At 30.6% G+C, this 26,500-nt stretch overlaps 1 protein-coding gene and 1 non-coding gene across 2 annotated transcripts in view; both read left to right on the top strand.

The window, feature by feature from the left end:
• LOC143194717 (glucose dehydrogenase [FAD, quinone]) overlaps positions 1–26,500 on the top strand; it is a 165,708-nt gene that overhangs the window by 136,232 nt on the left and 2,976 nt on the right. The gene's annotated exons all lie outside the window — the stretch shown is intronic.
• TRNAC-GCA (transfer RNA cysteine (anticodon GCA)) lies at positions 17,130–17,201 on the top strand. The gene has a single exon. It is a non-coding gene; the product is annotated as a tRNA-Cys (tRNA).

Here is a 26,500-nt window from a genome sequence, read left to right on the forward strand (position 1 = left end):
CTTATTATTAAGAATTTTGTTATCGTTATTGTTAAAAATTGACAATATTCTTAGTTTCATAAGCATACTTGTTTCGAAAAAATCATATTGTATAATCTCATTTTATAATAATCGCATCCTGAATTATTAATTTATTGTATAATTTATTAATTAAGTTATATGATTATAATAACCGCTGACATTTTTATAAAACTTTTTTAAACATCTATGAGGTTTTATGTTATAAGTATATTGTTCATATTTTTGTTATAATAAAAACAAATTATATGACATTTTAATTTTCACCATATAGAAAAAACGAAGGAAAAGAAAAGGAAAAAAATATAATAACTATGTATTATAAGAACTTATGTTTTGTCTTAAAAATTATGATTGAAATACGTTACAAGAATTAGTTGTCAAAAGCTAGGTATCGACACACTTCTTTGGTGCAAACAAAAGCAGGGATTTGGCAGAATTAATTCTTAGAATTTATAATAACATTAATTTATAATATAAAATATAACATATTTGGTAATAAAATATTTGTATTACATATTGTTAATATATTATGGCAATTATGAATAATTTGTATATAATTATGTATATAATTATGTAGGCTTAAGAAGGATTACAATCTATTATTTTGCAGTAATGTAAATTAATCGTTGGTCCTTAATTAGTTATAATTACATGTAGTAGAAGAAAACTTTAAAAAAGATTACTTATGTTACAAAATTTAAGCGAGATATCTAACTGTATTTCAGTCAAGAGTTTAAGGACTCTAACTCGCCATTTAAAATTAATCAACAAATTAGAGATTACTAACGTTTTTAATGTTCGGTAAATAGGTTATTCTCTTTATCAATTGCTTGCCTTTTTAATTATTAACAAATATACACAATTGCAATTACTATATGAACACACATTTAACGGCATTGTACAGAATGTAAGAAATACTTTTATTTGTTGGTAAATAAAATACAAATCTTCAACAAAACATTATAACTGTCACTATCGTGATAATATTCAAGATATTACAACGGTGATTACAATAGCAATAGCAAGGTGATGGCCTTTATATCCAAAAGTGTACATCAGGTAATCAGGTGCCATTTACGTAATTCCTCAACAACGCCGTTCTATATTTTCTTACAAGAAGTACATTAAAACTTATGTTTATGAAAAACATTAGCTCATTGGTTATGGATGCTTTCGCTATTGAGTCCCTGTAAACAGAGTAATATATAATTAAGAAAAATCCAATAACGTTTATATATTTTCTCGTGCTTTTAGCTAATTTTGTTAAATATTACGTTGTTGTTACTGAATTTTAAAAAGTAACAATATATAAATTGGTAAATAAATAAATGCATGTAACGTTAAATGCGTTAAAATATATTCTTATTTGCGTTTAAGGTCACCGACATATAAAGGATCGCAGTGGAATTTTGTTTATACTTCTAGATTCGAACATTTTACTTTAGACCTGTAATGATGTGAACTTAAAAATTATTAGAAGCTCTGACAAGACGCTAAACCAAGGCTCGCTACATATTTCGCTTGTTGAGATAGGTCGGCAAACCATCAAGAGAAACAAAACATAATTATTGAATATTTCTGAGTTATAATTTCTGGTAAATCAAAGATGAACAACTACCAATAATGTAATTCATTCTAAAACAGAAATAAAATATTAATGTTAGAGCGGCTTATATTTAAGGCGGTTTACAGTGGCAAAGAATAGGCTAAATTGGGATAGTCAACAATATAGATAGGCACAAACATATAAATAACACAAAAATAAATAACACAAAAATAAATAACAGCAAAAGCTTAACAATTATTATGATATAACAAATTATTATGATATAACAAATAATGATATGATTTTATTTTTTTTAACCGTATAAATTATATTTAATTAGTACATTATAGCAATAACTAAATGTTGTAAAAGAAATACCTTGACATATTTCGATTAAAATATTTTGATCAGTTAAATAGTTACGAATGACTACATTCTTAATCCTTAATTATTATATTAGATTCTAAATGAATAATTTATTTAATTAATAATGTAATGTAACGGTTTTATTCTCATTCGTTTATATACTGGATTCGTTTTCGTCTCTGTTTTATTTTCAGTTTGTATTTATCATGTCATAAAATATTTTAAATTCAAAAATTGCAAGTAGGGAAATTACTATTATAGGCTGGCAATCTGGATGCCAACTATGTTAATTATTTATATTTTATATACCACTTAAATTCAATGATCATTATTAATAATAATAATTTCTATTTTTAGATCGCTTCCTTTAAATGATCTTGATCCATGTCTATTTCTGTTGTTCACATCATTTTCCATCGAATATATTGCAATGTGCTCCTATAATTTTTTTCCCAACCGTGCAGTGATTGTTGCATCTAAAAAACGACTTTAATTTTAATGAGATATTGGAGACAAACATGTAGAATTTGCCTTGAGCATCATTAAAAAGACCACAAGCTTACGGATTCCTTAGTCATACGGAGGGATTGGTTAGACAAGCATTGAAGAGATCCATTGTAATAATAATTTGACACCCATTTTTACTAAACATAATTCATCCTCAAAATGTTTGTGACGTATAAAGTCGTAAATCGAATTGGCGAGTGTATCGAGAGTTCTATTGCACCAAGTGTATTTACCAAACGTAGCAACCTATTTTACCACACGGTTCCCAAATGCTGAAGAAGTTCAAAACTGAAGCGATGACTGGGTCACTGCTGATCTAACATCGTTCTTGTTATAGATTTGTAGATTTCATAGAAAATGATGAGAAAGTTTTAAAGTAAAAAAAAAACTAGAATGCATTATATTGGGAAAATTTCAATACATAAAAGACAGGTAGAAAATAACACCTTAAATCTATACAAACTCCATATTGCATCAACTGTACAGCGGCTTTTGCAGCTTAAACGTTTGAGTTCAATTTTAATATGATCTTTAAGAGAAAGGCCTCAGGCTTAGAGATCTTTAAGCCACTATAACATAGAAGTATTGGTAAGATAAGCATTGAAGAAGACGATTTTGGTCTTTATCGTAATAATTTAGTTGGTTTTATTAAATTTAATAAAATAGTAATGGGCTTTTACCAAATTGCTTAAATAATTTATCACGTTATATTTGCTGTTTATTTGCTTTTTTTTTAACCGTTAATAAAAGAATATAAATTTCTAAGAAAACTTTGATAATCAAACACCTCACCAAATACGTATAAACAACAAAGTAAGACGGTTTTAAAATAAACAATGTTGTTAAGAGATATAAAGTTAAAGTGTATTTTATGTCGTATAAAAGCTATACAAAAGAGAAAAAGTATAAAAGCCAATGTCACAGTCAACTAACACTACGAGTGTCTTTTTCTGTCAGAAGAGAGAAACTACAGCAAAACAAAAACAAAAAATATATGCCCAATGACAAAACCTGATGAAAAATGTATGAAATTAGCAAAATTTGCATTTTCCCTTTTTCGTCCAGTTTTTTTTGTAGGAAGCAAAAACGAAATAACGGCAAAAAATGTGACACTGTTTTACATTGTTAAATGATCGTTATCCGCTGCTATTTCGTAGATAAAAAGATGTTTTCAATTAATCGTTTTCATATGTTTTTATTAGCAGCAGAAATAGAAAAAAATATTATAAAAGTTTTAAAATTATTCACAAGAGACGAAAACGTACTGTGCATTCTTTAAAATAATTTCGAATAAATACATATATGTCAATAGTTATCCAATCTTCCAAACAGTTATTTCATATATCATTTAATTACAAATTCAAAATATTTTGATCAGTTAAATAGTTACGAATGAATACATTCTTAATCCTTAATTATTATATTAGATTCTAAATGAATAATTTATTTAATTAATAACTTAATGTAACGGTTTTATTCTCATTCGTTTATACACTGGATTCGTTTTCGTCTCTGTTTTATTTTTAGTTTGTATTTATCATGTCATAAAACATTTTAAATTCAAAAATTGCAAGTACGGAAATTACTATTATAGGCTGGCAATCTGGATGCCAACTATGTTAATTAATTATATTTTATATACCACTTAAATTCAATGATCACTATTAATAATAGTCTTTTCTCTTTTAAAATAATATCTTAGAGAAAATAATGGCAGTTTTAGAGATATATATGCTAAAGATATGCCGTAATATTTACTTACGGCTTTTATGCATTATTAGATATAGCATTCATTAATTGGTTCACTCGGGTTCATTTATTAGTATAAAAATGGTCTTAATATCAAAATAAATTCAGCATATGAAAAAAATTCACATGTGATTTAAATTGGGCCTACTTCATCTTCGATAATAATCACGCATTTTCAGTTTAGATTCTCACTTGTTACACTTTACATGGACTCTACCACTCGATCTAGCAAATTAGGAGACTTTTTGTCTCTGAAGGTGATCAAAATCAAAAAACAAAATTTTGATTAGGCATAGATAATATATTGAAAAATAATAATGTATTAAATTTCTCACAAATATAGCTATAAAAATTCCTTGTAAACCTTTAAAAATGAACTCACATTTATGTATTGAAGAAATGGAAAATAAAATTTCAGGTATAAAAAGCGATTGTTTTTCGTAAAGAAAATGTCGTTTATATAACTGGAAAATAAAAGTGACAGCGGTATAAAAAGCAACAGCAACTATAAAATTGACTACGAGGCCGACAGAAAATACGACCGCCTATATCTATTAGGACCGAGAAACGGCAACAAAACAAAAACAAAAGAATATATATATTAAATGATATAACTCGATGAAAAATGTATGAAATTAGCAAAATTTGCATTTTCGCCCTTTCTCCCTCATTCTGACACAACAAAAATAATGGTTAAAAACTACGGGTCTTAGCTCAGGGAAGTATTAAGTAATAAAGAGGGCGTAAACAAAATTTTCTTTTACTTGTTGTTTTTATAGATTTCTTTTGAAATATATTTTTGTTAATCTCTTAGAACTTCAACAATCTGCCCGTGGGTAATAAATAGTATTTTATGAATTCTAGACTAACTTATTCTAGAGATTATTATATCTCACTCTATGTATCTATTAATTAGTTCGTATGGTAGTATGCGTATATGCCTATGCACATTACTGTCATCCTGACATTTAACTGTTTGGCGAGTTCATTAGGATGCACTAACAATCTTACAGAATACTTTGCACTAACCCTTTGAATTACGCTCGTTATAGGTTATAAGGGGATATCGCGAATAAGTTTGTTGGGGAGGTAATATAGGACATCGACTATAATTCGCAACACTTTATTCACGGATCTCTGAAGGATAGCTTTGTTAGATTTGCTAGTGGTATCACAGAGTTCAATACCATCGATTCAAATGCGCCTAAGTATTGCCTTATTAAGCAAAACCATTTTATCTAAGGAGTTTAGTTTAAGCCAAAGCTGTTGTTTTATCACTATATTTTGCCATATTAAGCGTCGATAAACATTTACTCCCAGATATTTAACAATGTCTGCTTGGGAGAGTTCATAAACATACATTTTTACGTGGGGGTGGTGTTGTGTCATTATGAAACCTCCCTTTTTGTCTGATTTAGCTGCGTCGAACATAAAAGCTAATCAAAAAGTAATTAAATGCTATATGAAATAACTGTTTGGAAGATTGGATAACTATTGACATATATGTATTTATTCGAAATTATTTTAAAGAACACAAAGTACGTTTTCCTCTCTTGTGAATAATTTCAAAACTTTTATAATATTTTTTCTATTTCTGCTGCTAATAAAAACATATGAAAACGATTAATTGAAAACATCTTTTTATCTACGAAATAGCAGCGATCATTTAACAATGTAAAACAGTGTCACATTTTTTGCCATTATTTCGTTTTTGCTCCCTACAAAAAAAAACTGGACGAAAAAGGGAAAATGCAAATTTTGCTAATTTCATACATTTTTCATCAGGTTTTGTCATTGGGCATATATTTTTTGTTTTTGTTTTGCTGTAGTTTCTCTCTTCTGACAGAAAAATACACTCGTAGTGTTAGTTGACTGTGACATTGGCTTTTATACTTTTTCTCTTTTGTATAGCTTTTATACGACATAAAATACACTTTAACTTTATATCTCTTAACAACATTGTTTATTTTAAAACCGTCTTACTTTGTTGTTTATACGTATTTGGTGAGGTGTTTAATTATCAAAGTTTTCTTAGAAATTTATATTCTTTTATTAACGGTTAAAAAAGCAAATAAACAGCAAATATAACGTGATAAATTATTTAAGCAATTTGGTAAAAGCCCATTACTATTTTATTAAATTTAATAAAACCAACTTACTAAACCAACTAAATTATTAGGATAAAGACCAAAATCGTCTTCTTCAATGCTTATCTTACCAATACTTCTATGTTATAGTGGCTTAAAGATCTCTAAGCCTGAGGCCTTTCCCTTAAAGATCATATTAAAATTGAACTCAAACGTTTAAGCTGCAAAAGCCGCTGTACAGTTGATGCAATATGGAGTTTGTATAGAAGTTAAGGTGTTATTTTCTACCTGTCTTTTATATATTGAAACTTTCCCAATATAATGCATTCTAATTTTTTTTTACTTTAAAACTTTCTCATCATTTTCTATGAAATCTACAAATCTATAACAAGGACGATGTTAGATCAGCAGTGACCCAGTCATCGCTTCAGTTTTGAACTTCTTCAGCATTTGGGAACCGTGTGGTAAAATAGGTTGCTACGTTTGGTAAATACACTTGGTGCAATAGAACTCTCGATACATTCGCCAATTCGATTTACGACTTTATACGTCACAAACATTTTGAGGATGAATTATGTTTAGTAAAAATGGGTGTCAAATTATTATTACAATGGATCTCTTCAATGCTTGTCTAACCAATCCCTCCGTATGACTAAGGAATCCGTAAGCTTGTGGTCTTTTTAATGATGCTCAAGGCAAATTCTACATGTTTGTCTCCAATATCTCATTAAAATTAAAGTCGTTTTTGGATGCAACAATCACTGCACGGTTAGGAATAAATTTATAGGAGCACATTGCAATATATTCGATGGAAAATGATGTGAACAACAGAAATAGACATGGATCAAGATCATCTAAAGGAAGCGATCTAAAAATAGAAAACCGAATTAGAAATAGTGCGGCACCAATAACAGATTATTAGTTGAGCAGTAGACACTCTTAGTGAACAACTGCCATTAACTGATGATGATGATGATGTAACTCGTAGGACACTGTCAGAATTACAGTTATTGAAAGTTTTAAGACTAAAATGTACAGAATTTGCGGAATTGCGGAAAAATTACTTTCATTAAATTACTTCAAATTCAACAAGTAGTTTCACATCGCTTAACATAATTAAGAATAGTTTAAAAGCAATTGTACCCAACGTTACTTGCCAGTCTAGAGCAAAAGAGTTTGCATTGTATGGTCATTTGTAATAAATAAATTTTTATTAGTTACATCTTACATTCGATATACTTAGTAAAATCCTATTTCACAAATTAATTTATTACTATTGTTCTACTAACTTGCATTAACCTATGTAGGAGTATACGGGATTAATACATCGGTATGGATTTCCTACATTAGAACAAAACTAATGTATTTAAGCTAAAGCTATAAACCAACCTATAGAGTAATTTAGTTTCTGTGGTTTGGTTCGCTTCAATTTTGATGTTTAACAAGGTTTTATGGCAAGTTTGATGTTTTAGTGCATCCCCATATGTCCAAATAGGCTTTAGGATTGACTAATAAACCAATTCAACCAAAGTCTAATTTGCTCTGCTTTTTATTTCTCATGATTTTTCTAGTTTAACCTACCATCGAAATATATTCCGAGGTATATATCAATTTTTGGCAGAAGTTTTTGTCAATTCGCAGCAACGGAAAATTAACATGGACAGATTTGGAGCTATGAAGCTATATTTTCCAGTCTCTAGATTATTTGTACATATTGTTGATCGCTGCTTGTACTTGTTCTAGAGATTTAGACAGCGATACATTTTTTGCCATTATAACCGTGTCGTCAGCAAGTGTCATAAGTTCATTCACGATAAGAATAATGACCAAGGGAAAAAAGTGTATTGTGTTTTGGTGAAGCTACATCATATCCAATGGCAAAATTATCTTATTTCCCAAAGATATCTTCATCCATGTCATCAGAAAGTATGGCATATACATGCTGACTTACTAATTATTTCTATCGACGAAATATCAACATATCGTTCAACCGTTATGAAAATAAACATCATATGAATTAAGATACTAATTAAGAAAACTGGATCAGCTCGTGATGAGCTTTAAAATATGAACTATTCTTTGAACATTGGCACAAAAATGGAAATAATACTGATCACCGGAGCTTAAAATGAAGTGAACTGCTACCATGCATGTAAAGATATTTTTGTAGTGACCAAACACATAAAAGTGTAAAAGTCAAACATCAAGAATGTAGCGGATAGCATTCGATCACTTATTGTTGAACCAGTTAAGGATACATTGAATGTGCCTCGCTGAAATACGTTACTAATCACTTGTATTGACCAAAACTTTCAGGTTTTTATGATCTTATGTGAAGTTCATATAAATAATATAAATACAAGTAAATTAAGGAAATAATATATTTGTTTATTTTCATTATAATGTAAACATTATATATTAAAATAATATATTAATATTACAAATTTACGATAAGAAACTATAGTATTTCATTTAAGGTGTTATTTAAGCTGTTTTGGGCAAGTCGTCTGTTGTTACAGCGCTGATGTCAACTCGAGTAAAATACTTATTGAACTTGCAGTGAAAAATATTCCCAATACACCTATTATTATCGGCACAACTCCAGACTGGGGTTGGTAGGTCGCGATATATCGATTTTCTTTTGTTCCTTTTAAATTGCTTTTTAGTCCCCTAGAACGACAATAGCAATGATGGTAATATATCTAACTTAAATAAATATTGATATGTTTGTATCAGAAGTTCAATAGTGGTAACGCTTCTCGATTTCTTTAATAAATATAAGTTTCCAATATACTAAAAAGCTATTTAGCCAATAAAAGGCTGCTTGAGGTACATATCATATTAATAGCAAACATTTTCATTAACGCTTATTACGATAAATCTTTAGCGTCAAAATAAGAATTTGGTTTCAATACGAACATTTTATTTAATAGATATGTCTATTGTTAACACCATATTGTTAAAAGTTGCAAATAAATAACTCAAAGACAAGCGGGTATGCTAATGGGCATGTCAAACTTATTCAATTTATGGAATAATTAAAATATCTTAATGTTATGTCATATTTATTTATTGTCTATACTCGAGGTGTGTGGATAGCAAGAGATAGGGGTAGGTTAAAATAGGTATTTCTTTGAGACTCATCTTGTTCATTGAAGCTGTAAGTCTTTCTTTGAAATTAACAAAAATCAAAACCTGAAGCCCTGGCAAACAAGTTCAAAAGTAAAATTTAGCTTATTCTCTTTTCTGGGCGTATTACGAAAAGTGTAGATGAAACATTCCTTTATCTCACGAAATGCTCAAACTGGTAGTTGGATTGCAAATAATTTATATCTAATTTTTTTTGAAACCCTTAAAGATAATTCCGTACATCCAAAATCCAACGAAATAATCCAGTTGAAGCACAATTCTTGAGGAAAGCAAAAAGACAGTATTCTATCTCTCTTGATTGTGCTATAGTATATCGAAAACATCAAAGCTACAAGGAAGTTGGGGGATTTTAAAAATAGCGATTCTTTGATTTCACTTTCAACGTGACGGACTCTTGCCATCTATTAATGAGGAGATTTAATAATTTTTTATATAAATTCATTCTAATTTTATTGCTTTAAAAGGTGTTTTATATCATTTTCTATAAAATATACAAGTCCATAACAAGAACAATTTAGCAACGACCCAGTCATCGATCTATTTTCGTAATTCTTCAGCAATTGGTAACCGTGTTATAATCATAGCGGGCTTTGTCTGGTGTATACGCTAGGCGTGACAGAACTTCCAATTTGATCTGCGCCTGATCTGAGATCTTGTATCCTTCGCAAATATTTTAACGTGCATCTGAGCGTTCTCATACAAAAGAAAGATTGTGAACCTTTTGCCGGTACCTTTTGAGATAATACGTCATTCAGTTTATTTAGTTGGCGTGTATAAGCATCAGTAGTAATTATTTCGTTAGGTTTTAATAACTCTTAATACACTACATCTTGCTAATCTAACCCTATATGTTCGCAAGACTTAATGGCCATGTATAGTTGGCTTTAGGGTTAATATGTACATGGATTTTCTGCACTATTTATGTATTTCTGCACTAGAGGATGTCGTAGTAGATTCATTTTTAATCGCCAGTCATAATATGCCGCAGAAATCTCATAAATATTAAACATATTATAGGAATCACTGAAAAGGTTGTGAAATATAAATTTTAGTATTTCTCCAGTTCCAATTGAATATTTATAGATCAGACGGGACGTCTGCCGGGTCAGCTAGTTATATTATATCTTGCTTTTTAAAGCTGTAAGTCTTTAGTTGCAATTACATATTTTGAAACCCTGAAGGCCTGGCAAACAAGTTCAGAAGTAAAATTTAGATTATTCTCTTTCCAGGGCATATTTCGAAAAGTGTAGACGAAACCTCCAGTGTACAAATTCTCAATCACGTAGTTGGCTTGCAAATAATTTATACCTAATTTGTCTTGATACCCTTAAATATAATTCCGTCTGTTGCGATGCAAATTTTTTATGAATGTTTGGGGCAGCCATGTGAAATGTGGGTTGCGCTGATTGTAGAATTCTTTCGGTTCTATTGTTGGAGGGTCTGATTTATTAGATGTTTAGCTGGAGTTTTTGGTGTGTATGATATGGAAAGGAATTATGACCTGATGAAGAGCATAGCGTTCGCAGTGTGTTGAGCGTCTGGTAAATATAGACAGGCGGTGGGATACCAGGTGAACGGAACAGACGTGTTCAACAGGGATGGTTCCCATCGGCTCGTTGTCGAGTGTTTCGGATAGCGAGGGTTCAGGTGCCGAGGCTGGACGAGGTCTGTCGGATGTTGGACCTGGTAGGGGACTCTTTTGTGGCGCCTGACCATAGATATCAAGAAGACCCGAAATCGTGAAATTCCGAAATGAAAAGTCCGAAACGCTGGTGTTCGATCGGCGTGAGAAGTTCCTAGCTGGAAGAGTGTTTCCCACACAGATATTATCAGCGAATCGGGGGTACAGAAAGGGGTTTCTTGGACCAGACTTGTCCACTATCACCAAGAACCCGCGGGAGGAGCTTCAGCGATAAAACACTGTGCATCCACAACGAGAACAGTCTGACAGTAATTTGCATGGACACCGAGGAAAAGAGTTTTATTGAAAATGAGAAGAATAATGTATTACTGAGCGAAAGTATTGAATTGTTTGGAGAATAAAGTATTGAATTGAATGATGAAGAAAGAATTGAATGAGCATTATTTATTATCAACTAGCGACCCGCCCCGGCTTCGCACGGGTGCAATGCTGACACTAAATTAAATTCACTACAGAAAAAATATGAACGTTGTATATAAAAACATAGCGGCCCGCTCCGACTTTGCACGGGCATAACATATATATGCCTATGTCACTCAATGAAGACATGATTAAAATCGATCCAGTATTTTTGGTTCATTCATTACTGCCCTTGGCCTGCACGCATTAAATTTGGTGTAAAACAATTTCTCTTCCCCTATACTTACTATGAAGATTTCCTGCTATCTTTGGAATATCTAAATTCATACAATTTTTATTACATTACACATTTTTAAACGCAAATTTTAAATTTGTAATATCTCCGAAAATATTTGTTTAATTTACATGCTGTAAGGAACCATATTGATCTATATTAATTGCACACTGTATTTAAGGTACTTAATTCGATAAGGATTAATGCCGTATTGCTTAAAATAGCTTCGTAAATAAGCCATTTTCTCACGTAAAAAGCAAACAATAAAAATGGTTAATGTGGGTTATCCCTAAAAGATAAACATATACCATCGCGGACTTTTTTGTAGACCTTTTTATGGTGTACAATACTGTAGTACATTAATTTGATCTAACTCGTAGGGTTAGGCAGCGTTTTTGCTAATTGCTAAATAAGCCTAAAAAAATAGGTTAATTTACGACATCACGTTAGAAACCTCTAAAATTAGCAATGTTGCCTTAGTATGAATATATGAACCTTCCTTTTGAATCACTCTATCTACTGAAAAAAACCGCATCAAAATCCGTTGCGTAGTTTTAAAGATTTAAGCGCACATAGGGATATAGGGACAGAAAAGGCGACTTTGTTTTATACTATGTAGTGATTAAATAACTTTGGGTATTAATTTACTCAAGAAAGAGAGAAAATAAATTGTATTTAATTTACAACCTTGTTTTCTCTCCCGCATCTCAACACCGTCCATACCAGTTTCAAATCGAGACAATCCACTTGAAGCATAATTTAAAGCAAAAGACAGTATTGTATCACTCTTGATTGTGCCATAGTATATCAAAAATTTTAAGTCTTCAAGCTAGTTGAGGGATTTTTAAAGTAGCGATTTTTGATTTCACTTACAACGCGACGGGTTCTTGCCACTTGTTAATTAGGCCCTTAAGACCCCACGGAAGGAGATCTACCCTGAAATAATATTTTCTTCTTGATTAAAGTTAAATTTAAATTGAATAACCTAAATTTGCGCACAATCGAGTCGTCGATAACGGCTGTACTCCGTGACAGTTTTTTGTACTCTGTAGTTCATTTTACTTTACTTGACTTTAATACATATTTTTACAACATTTGATTGATACATTTTCACTATGTAAATATCGTTTGAAATTTCTGTTTGTTCTAACACACACCGGGCTATAAAAACTTAGTAAAATCACTTTGTTCAGTCAAATATATGTAACTTATCCCTAACCTAGGGAAGTATAGCCCATCGATTGCTTACAATACTTGATTTACTTGATTACTTGATTTACGAGGAACTAGATATTTAATATTGGTCTTTCGTAATCTAAGCATGATGAAATTTGATTGACGCTTGGTTACAGTTTGACATTAATTAATAAATTCCTTGTATTTTGAGAACATAAAATCAGTAGTCAACAGCATTGAAAGTTCAGTAAGTTACGTTTGAAGCCCATTTTCTTCACTTTAGTTAGCAATCCAGTTCGGTTAAACCAGTCACATTATAGTATATATATATATATATATACTGACAAAAGGGCAAATTTGTTAGTGACACAATAAAATAAACGCATGACGCCCAACCTCAACTATTATTAACAGTGTTATTTACCTCAATATTACGTTAATTACACTTTAGGCACTTAAAAGTACTAAAAATAGTAAATACTTACATTAGAGTGATATCATTGCCATAAATAGATACTAATATTGGAACTATACTCACTGGTTCCCGCCTTTAAATAGTTTCTGCCTTGGTACGAAAATACACAACTTGTGTGAGCTTTCTGGCGATAATTATAACACAAGATTATTAATATAAATAACACCTGTACAACTAACCAACTGAATTTTTCTTTCAAATCTATTTTTTTGTAGAAATAACTTTTAATAGGTGTATAGTAAATATGTAGAATTGTCATTAAGTGTTTCTTCAAAAAATAATACACAATAACACCTGTACAACTAACCAACTGAATTTTTCTTTCAAATCTATTTTTTCGTAGAAATAACTTTTAATGCGTGTATAGTAAATATGTAGAATTGTCATTAAGTGGTTCTTCAAAAAATAATCATCTAACCTATTACCAAGTGCCTCTTAGGCAACTCTGGCATGTGTTTCTTTCTTTGACTTTTGAAATATAAATTACTCTAATATTAAATAAAATTTGTTTTATCAAGGTAATAATTCCAAAAATTATTGAGCAAATTACATGACCAATATTATGCAATTTAATATTCTTGAGCTTGTCCCACTTTTACTCCATTTTATAGATTGCATTCCTGAATTGAGAATCTGGAGACCCTATACAGGTTTCAACGACTGTTAACTCTTCATTTGATTTATAATGAATTAGTTTCCTTAAATTTCTTGGTTCCATGACTTTATTTTGTAAGCTTTAGAGTCTTTATTTTTATTTTTATATCCACTTGTTTCAAGTAAAACATTGATTCAGATATTAAACTCTGTTTATAATTTTACTATTCTGAAGATAATTCGTCAACAAAATTCCTTATATGTTAGCAAATATGAACTTATTGTAATACTTTCTATACAAATATCCGAACTCTAAATCCTTTTAACCATTTTTAATCTCATTGAAATGTATTTCATTTCCACTGCTAACGAATGCAACGCTAATTGGGCACGGAGCTTTCTGAAATTCAAAACTCAAACAAAAAAAAAAACGACGAACCTGATAGCGCCATCTCGAATTGAACACAACATTTATTTAACGACCTATTATTTTAAATACGTGTTATGTATCATATAAAATCATTATGCTTATCAATAGATGATTCTATTTTTAATTGCTTTATTGATTGGATTTATCATTTTTATGCCGAAACAGTGGTTAAAAGGTTTTATTGCGAAATCGAATCGACCTCATATTTTATTGTGGATTTAGGTTTTTTTGGTTTATGTTTTTTTTTTCGAGGGAAGTTATAACCGTACGTTCTCCACATAAATATTCCATTTTTTTTTGGAAGCGTACAAATCCGATATAGCTTTTGAATCGAGTTGGCCTATCGAATAGCAGTTAAAGCGGAAACGGAATTGTTGTAAAAAATATTGAAAGAAAATAATGGTAATACTGAATATTTAATTTTCCGTATATAGAAATGTCGTTTCTTAAACTAATCTTTTGCTTTATATATCTTTTAAGCAATCTTCCGTTTATTTTTTTAATTATTAGTTAATTTTTAAAATACTAAGACGTAAAATCGTGTTGCTTATTATGTATTTTGTATAATGAAAAATCTTAATACCAACACACCAGGTTGGTTTTAGTAATAAAAAAACAATTCATTGGGTGTATAGAACAGCAGGTCTTATTAAACAAGCCCGTGAAAAGAAGAAAGTATATTCAGCTATTATATTCTTAAATGTAACAAAAACCTTCAAGAACGTTTGGTAGGATAGCCTCGTTCATTACCTACAGAACATTGTGGAGAAGCAACATATTGATCTCTTAAAATCTTACATTAGAACCACATTGTTTAGAGCCCTTGGTGGCCTTGTATCCTGAACTGCGTTGCGGATGCCAAAATTTCATTGACCCTATGTTTCAAAACACGGATATTTCGAAATTGTAAAGCATCTTCAATCCATTGTATTTGACCTTGTATTTCAGATTCGACAATTTTTTATCAAATTCCGCTTTCCTACGATTTTGTTCTTTTCTTGATGAGCATCACAACCAGATTGTTCAGTTGAGTTAAACAAGGGGAAGCTTACTCTACAATGAAATAACCTGAAGCAGATGTACCACCAGGAAGTATATTGAGGCTAATTTCTTACCTACTTTTCACATGTGATATACCACAAATAGAAAATATCATGACGGAAATATTTCCTATTGATATTACTATTCCTGTTAGAGGGGAATATAGGACCCAAACCTGGTAATAGAACTTAACCAAAATAAATCTGTGCATGTGCTGTTTATCTATAATCAGACCACATAAACACCAATAACACTATCAAGTTATATAGCAACAAAATTAGGTATCTCCGAATGACTCTGGATGCAAAACTTCGCTGAAAGGAACATAAAAATAAGAAAAGAAACAGAAAGAGCTGGAGTTGAAATATAGGAAATTGTATTGGAAAATTATCAGGACATAACAAATTAAAATTATTCCGAGATGAGCAGATTGGAATGAATTCAGGACGGACGTAGAAGAAAATATTAAATTTCTATTGAAATCATCTCGACTAGATATGGTAATAAAATTGTTTGTAGTCATTTTGCAAATAGCATCATGGAAGAATTCCATAATTCTAAGATAGCAAAACATCAGTTATAACTAACCCATGACCAGAGCTTATAGTAATAATAAAGCGTAAGGCAAGAAAAAATGGCAACAAAACAGAGCAGCATCTGATAAAACAGTGTTAAGCAAACGAATAAAGAAAATATTAAATCAACAAAAACAGAGAGAAAGATAATGCAACTATTTGCTGATTACTTAACACATTCTTTACAACTTCTACCCGCTGGTGGGTGTGATACCTTATCTAATTCAAATAAATATGGAAATAACAATGTTTTAAACCTAAAATAATTCATATTAACGGAATTCAGAGAAATGTTAGTATTAAAAGGCTTTTGGTAACGATCTCATAAATGGTCAAGAATTTTTAATGGACTTCAAAAATATGTAATGGCTGTTTGTCGGCGTTCCAATCATGAATTGCCATTTCCAATTTTCAAAACAAAGTTATTCAAGCACTTTTAACGTATCATGATGTATAGAAATGAAACAATCCATAAAAACCTCAAGATACGAGCGTGAATATAAAATAATCGAATACTACATTGCAAGTACAACAATGAACTTACACAGGTTGAATACACAAAAACTGTCTGAACTGGTATAGTTATTTAATATATAACTTATATAATGTTTGAAAGCTATGGCTAGTTTTAAAATTATTTGCTTATGGGGATACATCAAATGCTAATCAGGTTCAGGTAGGGTATCAGGTCTGATACCTGTACTCTAAGAACAATATTAAGAAAAAAATTACTAGATAGCGAACAAATGGTTGGAATATGTACCTAGTTGCTTTATAAATTAAAAAAAAATTATAAGGAATTACTGTAATGGGGACATATTATAGAAAAACAAATAATTCATATGAATTTGATATCAAGAATTCTATTATTTTTTGATCTTGTTATGTTTTTATTTGATTATGTCTTTAATGTATTTCACTCTCCTATACAAATCTAACCCAATATCTTTTCTAACTTTACTCGTATCAATTTTTTTTTAAACTTGTTCATCCATATTTCTTCAATTTTGCAGCGAATATTTTTAATTATTGGATACACTATTGTCGGAAATATAGTCCGAACTCTTTCAACATATGGGGATATAGCTCAGTGGTAGAGCATTCGACTGCAGATCGAGAGGTCCCCGGTTCAAACCCGGGTGTCCCCTTCAGTAATACAGGAATGTTTTTTGTTATTCCTAAATATGAATAAAATTGAATTTGTTTTACAATGCAAGGCTATACTATTAGTTATAATTATTTTTATTTTGTCTATGAAAGTGAAGTGATTCATTTTGCTAATAATTTTTATAGTCCATCCTCTTATTTTTTGTCACCTAACCATTTTTCCTTTCCTTCGTATCTTCTATCTTAATATCTTTTATTGGAAGTGGTAATGTGTTCCTCGAACTTTGTTAACATAAAAGAAATAATTGTTTTAAAAATATTAGCTTGATTGATTTTGTTAATATAATTTCAGAATTTTGTCGATTATTATATATATTCCCTGTCTAGAACATAATACTCATTTCAAAATTCCTGAAGCTTTACCATAACTTTATTTAAATTAAGCTATATGTTTTCTCAAAGGGAACAATAAAGAAGATTGGACTTTTTCCTTATCGATAGAATGTATAATACCTGCCAAAGAAAATAACAAAAAGGAGATAATTTTACGTGACTGTTCTTATTCAGCTACTGCAATAAAATACTTTCCTTATATACGAGCTCACATTCAAGTAAACTACGTGAAAGTGCATGGTACAAATTCAAGTACAAAACAAACGTCTTTTTATAACTATGGCCTCTACTAGCGATACCGATACAATTGCATAACCAATGGACATAAATTATGCCATTTTTCTCTATGTGTCTTTATGCTACATTCACCATTCGAAATAGCAGAGACCTAAATTGATATCGAGAAATTAATTCCTGAGTAGTACCAAGGCAAATCATTTAGTACCAACATTGCACGTATAATTAACTATTAACAAATAATACAGTAAAATATAAATATAAAGATGGACATTTACGCACATATTTGTTAACATATTAAACTTTCTTCCTTGTGCATTACATTGCGATACGTTAACTTCATACATTTTGAAGAAATGTATTACACGGGCTATATATCTTAAAGCTCTTATATATCTTACTACAAATAAATCAAAATTATGTTAAAATAGGATAGTTAATATTTGAGCTCAGTTTCGCTTCACCAAATTTTATTTTGGATAAATATCCGCCATAAGAACGAGCAGAAAAACTGACAATATTTATTGAAAATAATCGTTCCATTATTATCATTCAGCGGAAATTGCGTCAGAAATAAGTTCTTTCTTGTCTAGTGCCTCACACAACCACAATTTATCGTTTACATGCGAATTTTTGGCAGTTCAGTACGACAACAGACAGGCCTTTTTGGAAGACAACGGATGTCTCGTAACGCTGAAAATGCGGCTCTGGTGCGCGATAGTGTTGCGACAGTGTCTCCAGAAACATCAATTCAGAGACGTGATTCCCAGTGATCCCAACTGATTTGAAAATGTTTCCGTATAAAGTTCAATTAATCTAAAAATCGAATAACGAAAAAAAAAAAATTAAAAACCAAATAAAATTTTGTGAAAACCAAACTTACTTATTTTTCATTGAGCAAAGTTGTAGGCAATCAAAATGTCTAAATATGTAGCCTAATCTTTATTCTTATAGAGTTTTTTAAAATAAGACAACATTTGTCAGGAAATTGAAAAAATTCAGCCTCAGACGTTGCAGGATGTCATGTAAAATGTCTTAAAAGAGCCGAAAGTTACATAGCCAATTGCGATCACCATTTAGCCGATGATGATTACAATTTTTCAATCATAACGAAAAAAATGTAAAGATCAAATAAACGTTTTGTGAAAACCACTCTTACTTATCTTTTCTTTGAGCAAAGCTATAAGCAATCGAAATGGCAGCGAGACTATTACCCCACGTTGTCTTTTGTTCCTTAAATGTCTAAATATGTGGCATACTCTTTAACAGTAAATTTTTTGTTCAAACCAAACAACAGAAGCGTTTGGTTGTTATCATCTGTATATACTGAATAACTCAATAATAGTAAACGAAAAGCTGTTATTTCATGTAAAAAAAATATCAAAACCATGGAGTTTAACATTTAGTTTAGTTTGTTTCACAGTTCTTCATACTGATACCTTGCACCATACATTTTCACCTATGATTCATCATCGATCCGAATATATGCCACCGTCTAATATTATTTAACAAGAAATTGATCAAAAAACTCTGTAATGGAAATTATGTGGGAATGTCTGAGATTAGAGAAATGGATAGAGGACTCATAGATAAGTTAGACATACAGGGTTAGAGCAATAATCTTTTTCGAGGTAATATAAATTATATTTTATTTCGAGAAAACACCAACTCACTAGGCTATGTGTACCAGATTAAAAAATAATTACTTTGATGAACAAAATGTTTTTTACACCTGTTTTTATATCGTATATTGTATTAAATTTCGCAAAAATAATAAAAGAATACGAACAATATCTTTCGGCAATCTTAAAAAAAGGATGTTGTAATAACTACATTAAATTACTCGCACAGGTTTAACAGTATTATTTACTGCAATAATTTCCTTTAATCATCTCACCGGCTCTAACCACGTCCAGTTTCTAATTAAATTTGAACTGTATCAGACAGATCCACCTCGTTCTTCATGAACACGTCCACACACACGATCATTTCGTGTCTGAACTTTTAAAACTCCATCAACTTTCCGAAACTTCGACATTTTATCGTAACACCTTAATAAATTCCCCGATGCCGGCTCGAATCGAAATGGATTTGGTGCGTTTTTTCCGTGCCGTATTTAATTAAATTCTTTGCTTGCCCATACAGTTATTTAAATTTTAATTAAAACATTATGAAATGATGGAATTTTTAAATATATTGGAAATTTTTTATGTGATATAGAGAAAGTAATTCTTATTTACCGTTATTAAGGGGCTATACAACATAATCCAGATTTTTTAAATGTATCTATAAAATAATCTAATTGCAGAATATGGATGTTTATGTACCTACTTTTGAAGATTGAAGAAAGCAGCGATCTCACAATTTATCTATGTCTAAGATTCGTTTCCATTCATCAAATATCAAAATGGGTGTATAACCAGAGAGATAGTAATTTTTTTTAGAATTTATTGGAAATATTTTTATGTTTATCATTATTAATTTTTTCCACTAGCTGAAGATGAAACACAAGTAAAATTATTTGAGTAAAATGCGTCCTTTGAGTGATACCATTTGTTTGAATAAGTGCGTTTTTATGTCTAAAAGCACTGAGATCAAATATGTATCAGCTACACCTACTTTGGTAAAGTACAGCTTAATTATTTTATGCACATGAAACCATATATTACATTTTGTAATCAATTTATGATGGGATTTGATTAATAATTATTCAGAACTTAATTCTTATTGAAGAAGAAGCACATGGTCGATACATTCAACGCAAGGAAGAATATATAAAATGAATCCTGCGTTAAGAACGTTAGCTATAGGTTATTTTGTCACGTTGTACTCTCTCAGTAATATGAATTCCAGAAGTTTTGATAACCCCAAATTTGAAACAAGATTACCGCAAGTCAGTTTGATACAGTCTAATCTGCAATTTTTAAACGATGAACAGGCTGTCTGGAACATGTTACAACCGAAATAAAGAAAGTGTTAAAAGTCATTGCAGAAATTCAAATATTCAAAAACTGTTTCGAAAAATACTGCCTTAAGAATATATAGCCTGGTTAAAACGCACCTAATCATTGAAATTTGGGTTCACTGCAGTTCTGGAAAGTAGTCCTTAACATGTGTGTATTGGAACTTGGGTATATGTTATATACTTAAAAGTTTAAAAGAACATGTCTTTTATAACCAGAAATCTGGTTATTGAGATTTAGGTAGTGTAACAATTAAAGGTACACTTTTAAAAATACATCTGAGATATCAAACGGTATTTTACATCATACGGTATTTTTCATTATTCGTACCAAAAACATTATGCATTATAGATGAATAAACTGCTTTGAAGAAAAGGCAACCAACGAGTATGTATTTTTCGATAATTTGGCAGGGATCCATTTTCGAACGTCTTCTGTACTTCATTTCCATGGATATTCCGCTTCGATGTGGATATGGATAGCTCCCCTAGACTGACTCATATCTAACTGGGGATAATCGCAGCTGATCTACATTTCATCGCTAGTCACAACACGTCACAGGAAATGCTTCTTTTTGTGACTTACCGGAAAAACAAACCAAACTAAAACCGCTATGTGGAAACTGTTCGAAATGGTACGAGGGTGGTTCAAATATGATCAAATACTCTGACAGGTTTATTTACTATTGAAAAAATTTACAAAAATTTACAGTTTTTTAGATATTTCCCCTCACTAGTTACGCATTTTCTCTATCTTTCCTGAAGTTTTTTGATGCCGGTATCGAAGAATTCCTTGGGCAACTCAGCCATGTGCGTATGAACTCCTCTACCTCGTCGTCGGTGTTGAATCTTTGACCTCCGAGAGTTTCTTTCAGTGGTCCAAACATGTGGTAGTCACAGGGTGATAAATACAGGTCCTCCAAAATGAGCCTTTTTTTTACGCGGCGAATGTTGTCTGGAGTGAAGCTGGTTCGCGGTCGATGATCATGCGGCGCATTCTCCACGGTTTCGCGATCATCCTTGAATGCTTTGGTCCATTTGAACACGGCAGTCCTACTTACTACCGAACTGATTTCTCAAACTCAGAAAAATGTGTGTCCTTTTAACGCCTTCCCGCGTTAAAAAATGAACGACAATACTTTGCGCTACGGCGTTCGGGACCTGACGTTCACTCATAGTCATAGCACGCGCGTGAAATATGCACTCCCCACGAAAACTATGCCACACTATTCGTGAGGAACCCAGCTATCACATACTCATCTACAGCGTTTGCCTCCATGATGTTTGAACCACCTTCGTATTTTCACTCAATTCGTGTGGTAGCTATTTTTCTATTGTGAGATTTCTCCGATCGCATGTAAACGTTGGAAATAGTTGAATGACCAAGAGCTAAGGTGTCTGGAAGTTTTTTGATCCAAGACTCGTACAAAAAGTCTTCCTATTTATTGTGCTCAAACATTTTTTGTTTTTAAGGTCGGTTTTTGCCATTGGCGTTAAGGTCATCATATTTAAACCGATGAAAGCAAAACGGACAATCGAGATGTATCCGAACAGTAACACCATAAAAATCTAAAGATGTTTGATATGCTTCTTCAAATTAAGCTTGTTGTTCAAAAGTTGTTGATTTTTGTACATAAATGTCATAGGTATGGAATATAGCAGTTGGGTTTGGTTGCTAACAGGTATTTATTGATGTATACATTAATACTTGTATTAATTGTAATTGTATAATTGTAATATCTATTGGTGTATATTACACCAATAGATATCGCTTATTAAAATACATGCAAACATCCAATAATAAACAGTAATAACGATTCTGTCATAACTAAGTACCATATCAAATGAATGAAAATATATTTTAACAGATATTAAAAAGGTATACCTTATGTTACTTTTTAATGATTTCATTAAATATTCCAAACGTAACATATCTGAAGCCGATTTTGTCGATATATAACGCATTAGAATATCTTAAATAAATCCCCAATAATAATTCTGGTTTAACGCCATATAGAGATTTACCCACGTTAAAGCCAAGCAGAATTTTATTATGTAATAAATTTAGACCCCAAAAAAAGGAAATTTAATAAAAACATTTTTGGAGATTCCGAACTTGGGTTAAAAATTTAATGTTATTTAAAATATGGAGAGAATTATTTTAACGTTAGCTTCACGTATACGAAATTATATTCGTTAAAATTTTAATCAATTAAAATCTAAAATATCGTCAGCCTATACGGGAAAATAAATCTGATGGTCTCCTCCAAAGTTCCTTACTATACTGCTGTTATCAAAAATAGAAATATTTTTGGCGCTCAATATATGTTAATATCTTTTTCAGTATTCACAGCAGTTGTCGTATTGAATCTTTAAAATGACCATCAATGTATTTTTTTCGGTTTTAATTTCCTCCTTCAACATCCCATGGAGATAAATCATCGAATAAGGCGGTTGTGGAATGGTACGAATTGAATTCCTGATGAAAATTTCACCATGCTCCAATACTGGATACTGTAAAGACTGATTCTTCTGGGTGCTGGACCTCAATTGAAACTTCTTGAACCAGCCCATAACTCTTAATATTTTTGGTTGACGTCTTCCAATCTAATCAAATGTCCTTCTGATTTTTACCTTTTTGTAGATTTTTTGAGGCCTATATTCTCTTTTTATTAGCACCTTGCCAAGGATGGTATAATGTTCCATTTGGAAATATCTATATCTATACATAAATTGAATTAAGAAATCTTCCTTAATTTTATTATACTATTATGACAATGTCTGGAAGTTTCGTTGGAACTCCTCTTTGGTTATTTTTACACTACGTTTATTCTATGTTTCCTAACACTGCAACAAGGCACGACCTACATCCATCAAAGAGCTGTATATTCCTATTAGTTCTCTATGGATACTTTTTAATGTCACAGTAATCTCTGAAATAATTTTTTTTGTCTTGTCGTTGATTTTTATATTGTCTTAGTATTTTTTGACCAGCACGACTGACATAATGAATAATACGATGACGATCTTTAAAAATAGTGTCTCAAGAAATATTTGAAGAATATTTAAGTGAATTTATGTAAAATTACATGTACTTTTAAAAATGAAGAAGTTGTTTCTCATTGCGTTTTGCTCACAAGCGATCAAACATAAATAAATAAAACATGTGTCTATAATTTAGAACAATATTTGAAGTTGCTCAAGCAAAATAAAAAATACTTCTTGACGTCCCTATGTAATAACGGATGTCATACCGAAATCAAAAACTGAGTGGACAGAAGGTGGTGATATCCGTCTAAAGTCAATAGAATTAAGTCTTTGAATAAAAAAGGCGATAAATAGAACAGCGTTGGAAGAAGTATGGAGTCTTTAAAAAAACTTTTTTAATAACATTGGTTTTATCTATAATTTTCTCTAATTACAAAATATAGAGAAGTTGGAAGGGTATCTCACATGTGTTACCTATGAACAAGTTTAGCGTTCATTTTCCAACCAGAGAGCGTGGCTGACAATATGAATAGGGGGAAATATAAAATATTTTATTAATAATAATAGCAGTAATAAAAATATTAAAAATTAAAATGAAAAAAAAATTAAAATATATTTTATTTAAATATATGAATATTTTACAGTGAAAATATTATTACAAAGAAGAATTCATATACTTTCCTTTGTTTAATGACAGTACTATAATACATTATTATATAAAATATAAATGTATAAATGTAGATATAATATAATAAATGTAACTCTAATCTTATACTTTTAAATATACTAGGTTTAAAAAACTATTGAATAGGGATTATTTTATATTTTCTTAAATATTAACTAAGCCAAATATAGAGTACAGTGCAATATATGTTGAAGACTATTTATTTTGAAATGTCTTTTTAACTTTTTCCTTGACAAATATTTATTGTAAGTATATAATTGTAAGTCATACATATAAGCTGTTTTATACTTAGATGTCCCAATAAAAATATTTTATTTTTACATTTTTCTTGGCTGTTCACTTTTCTCATCCACCAAAACAAACAACACCTAACATCTTTCTAATCACGTCTCGTTGAGTATGCTCAGTATAGTTGACCGTGTTTACGTCATCGTTATTCAGCATCATTTACCAACAAAGTAAATAAGTCCCGGGCTTCGTCAAATTACATCTGTCATACTGCCGGCCTTTAATAACTGTTTTCCTTTTTCTATGCCACAGCTAAATTAGAAGCATTTTATATTTTCCAAATCAGTTAAATATAATTACAAAAGACTTACAATTAATAACAACTGGAATCCGCATTCCTGTTAAGCAATACTCTTCCACATTTCGGCCGCCTGTGTGTGTGTGCCGCAGCCTGTATAAAATGTACACTAGAAACCTTTTTGCTCTTATTCAAGATCACACAGGAGATTCCCATCAGTATTTCATTATTTATTGTTAAAGTCATTTCTGACATAGAGAAGGATCCCTAGGAAAGCTGTGCATTTTATTTCAAACGGTACTATATGCTGGAACGTAATACCCGAGATGTCCTCAGATTTAAACAAATCATTTTAACCAAAAAGAACCACAAAAAAACAGTTAACAAAATAAGAATATTTAACACGTATAGTTCATACATTTCTTTGTCACCCATGTTGAAATAAGCATCCAATTCGAAAGAGACGCTTTCAACAAAAGCTTTTTCGAAAAAATTAAACCAAAATTATTTGTATATAAATCAAATTGTTTCTATAAGAACTATACAATTACCAAAAAAGTCCAATATACCCAGTAACTTCTTGATTATTTCCTCTAAATATAAACACACGTACTCTACGATTCCTTATTTTCTAGAACAGTCTTCTGAAAGCAGAATATGTCAAATTTAGCTTTGCTGCCATATTTGAACTGCAAGCCACCTAGCCGCAAATGAACAAACTAAAACAATGTTTTGCTTGCCCCCATTACATACCCCTCTAAATTCTCAATATTTTGTGTCTCTAAAGTGTTGAAATTATCTTAGATAGCTCCAAATACCTTTAGATCCACTTCAGTACGTGAGTCGATTAAACTTAAATTAATAAATGTTACAGACAGTTAATAGAAGTAATGTATGAACTGCAGAGAGAACTTTGAGAAACTGTGACTGCTGACTGAAAACTGAACTGCGAATGTGAGAACTGCTGACTCGATATTTGTTTAAGTAAATCTTAACGATAAATATATAAAAGTTGTACGACGAGCACCAAATGGTACTCATGGTTTAAACCACAGAATAAAAATTCTGTTTTTTTTTAAATCTCATTTTAATTTCAATTACTACATTATATACAGATATTTTTACCTTGTGTATTTAGTAATCAAGTTAAGCAAACATTAAATAATTATATAAACGAATAAATAAAATTACTGGAGATATAGGCACATTTCAACACTTCTCCTTTAAACTATACTAGATATTTTCCATCTATATTTAAGACTTCTAAAATGTATTAAATCCCTAAATATATATGAAAATACGACTTAGCTAGCTTAAGAGCTTGTAACTTTATAATCTTTATAGTAGTTTTCGAACTAAATAATAAATACTACTCATATACTTAGGTAACTATAAAATAAAAATCTTTGTGTTAAGAATTGGATAAATATTTTAATAAATACAATATTTATAAATAATATAATTTCATCAAGTTATATTTTTAAATAACTGATAATATAAGGTTTAAAAATTAATTTACTTTGATTTAAACTTAATGTTAATAACTTAG

This window comes from Rhynchophorus ferrugineus, unplaced genomic scaffold, assembly GCF_030347505.1.
Source record: "Rhynchophorus ferrugineus isolate W39M unplaced genomic scaffold, kcgeb_rfMv2 rfM4, whole genome shotgun sequence".
In the NCBI taxonomy this organism is placed as follows: Eukaryota; Metazoa; Arthropoda; class Insecta; order Coleoptera; family Curculionidae; genus Rhynchophorus; species Rhynchophorus ferrugineus.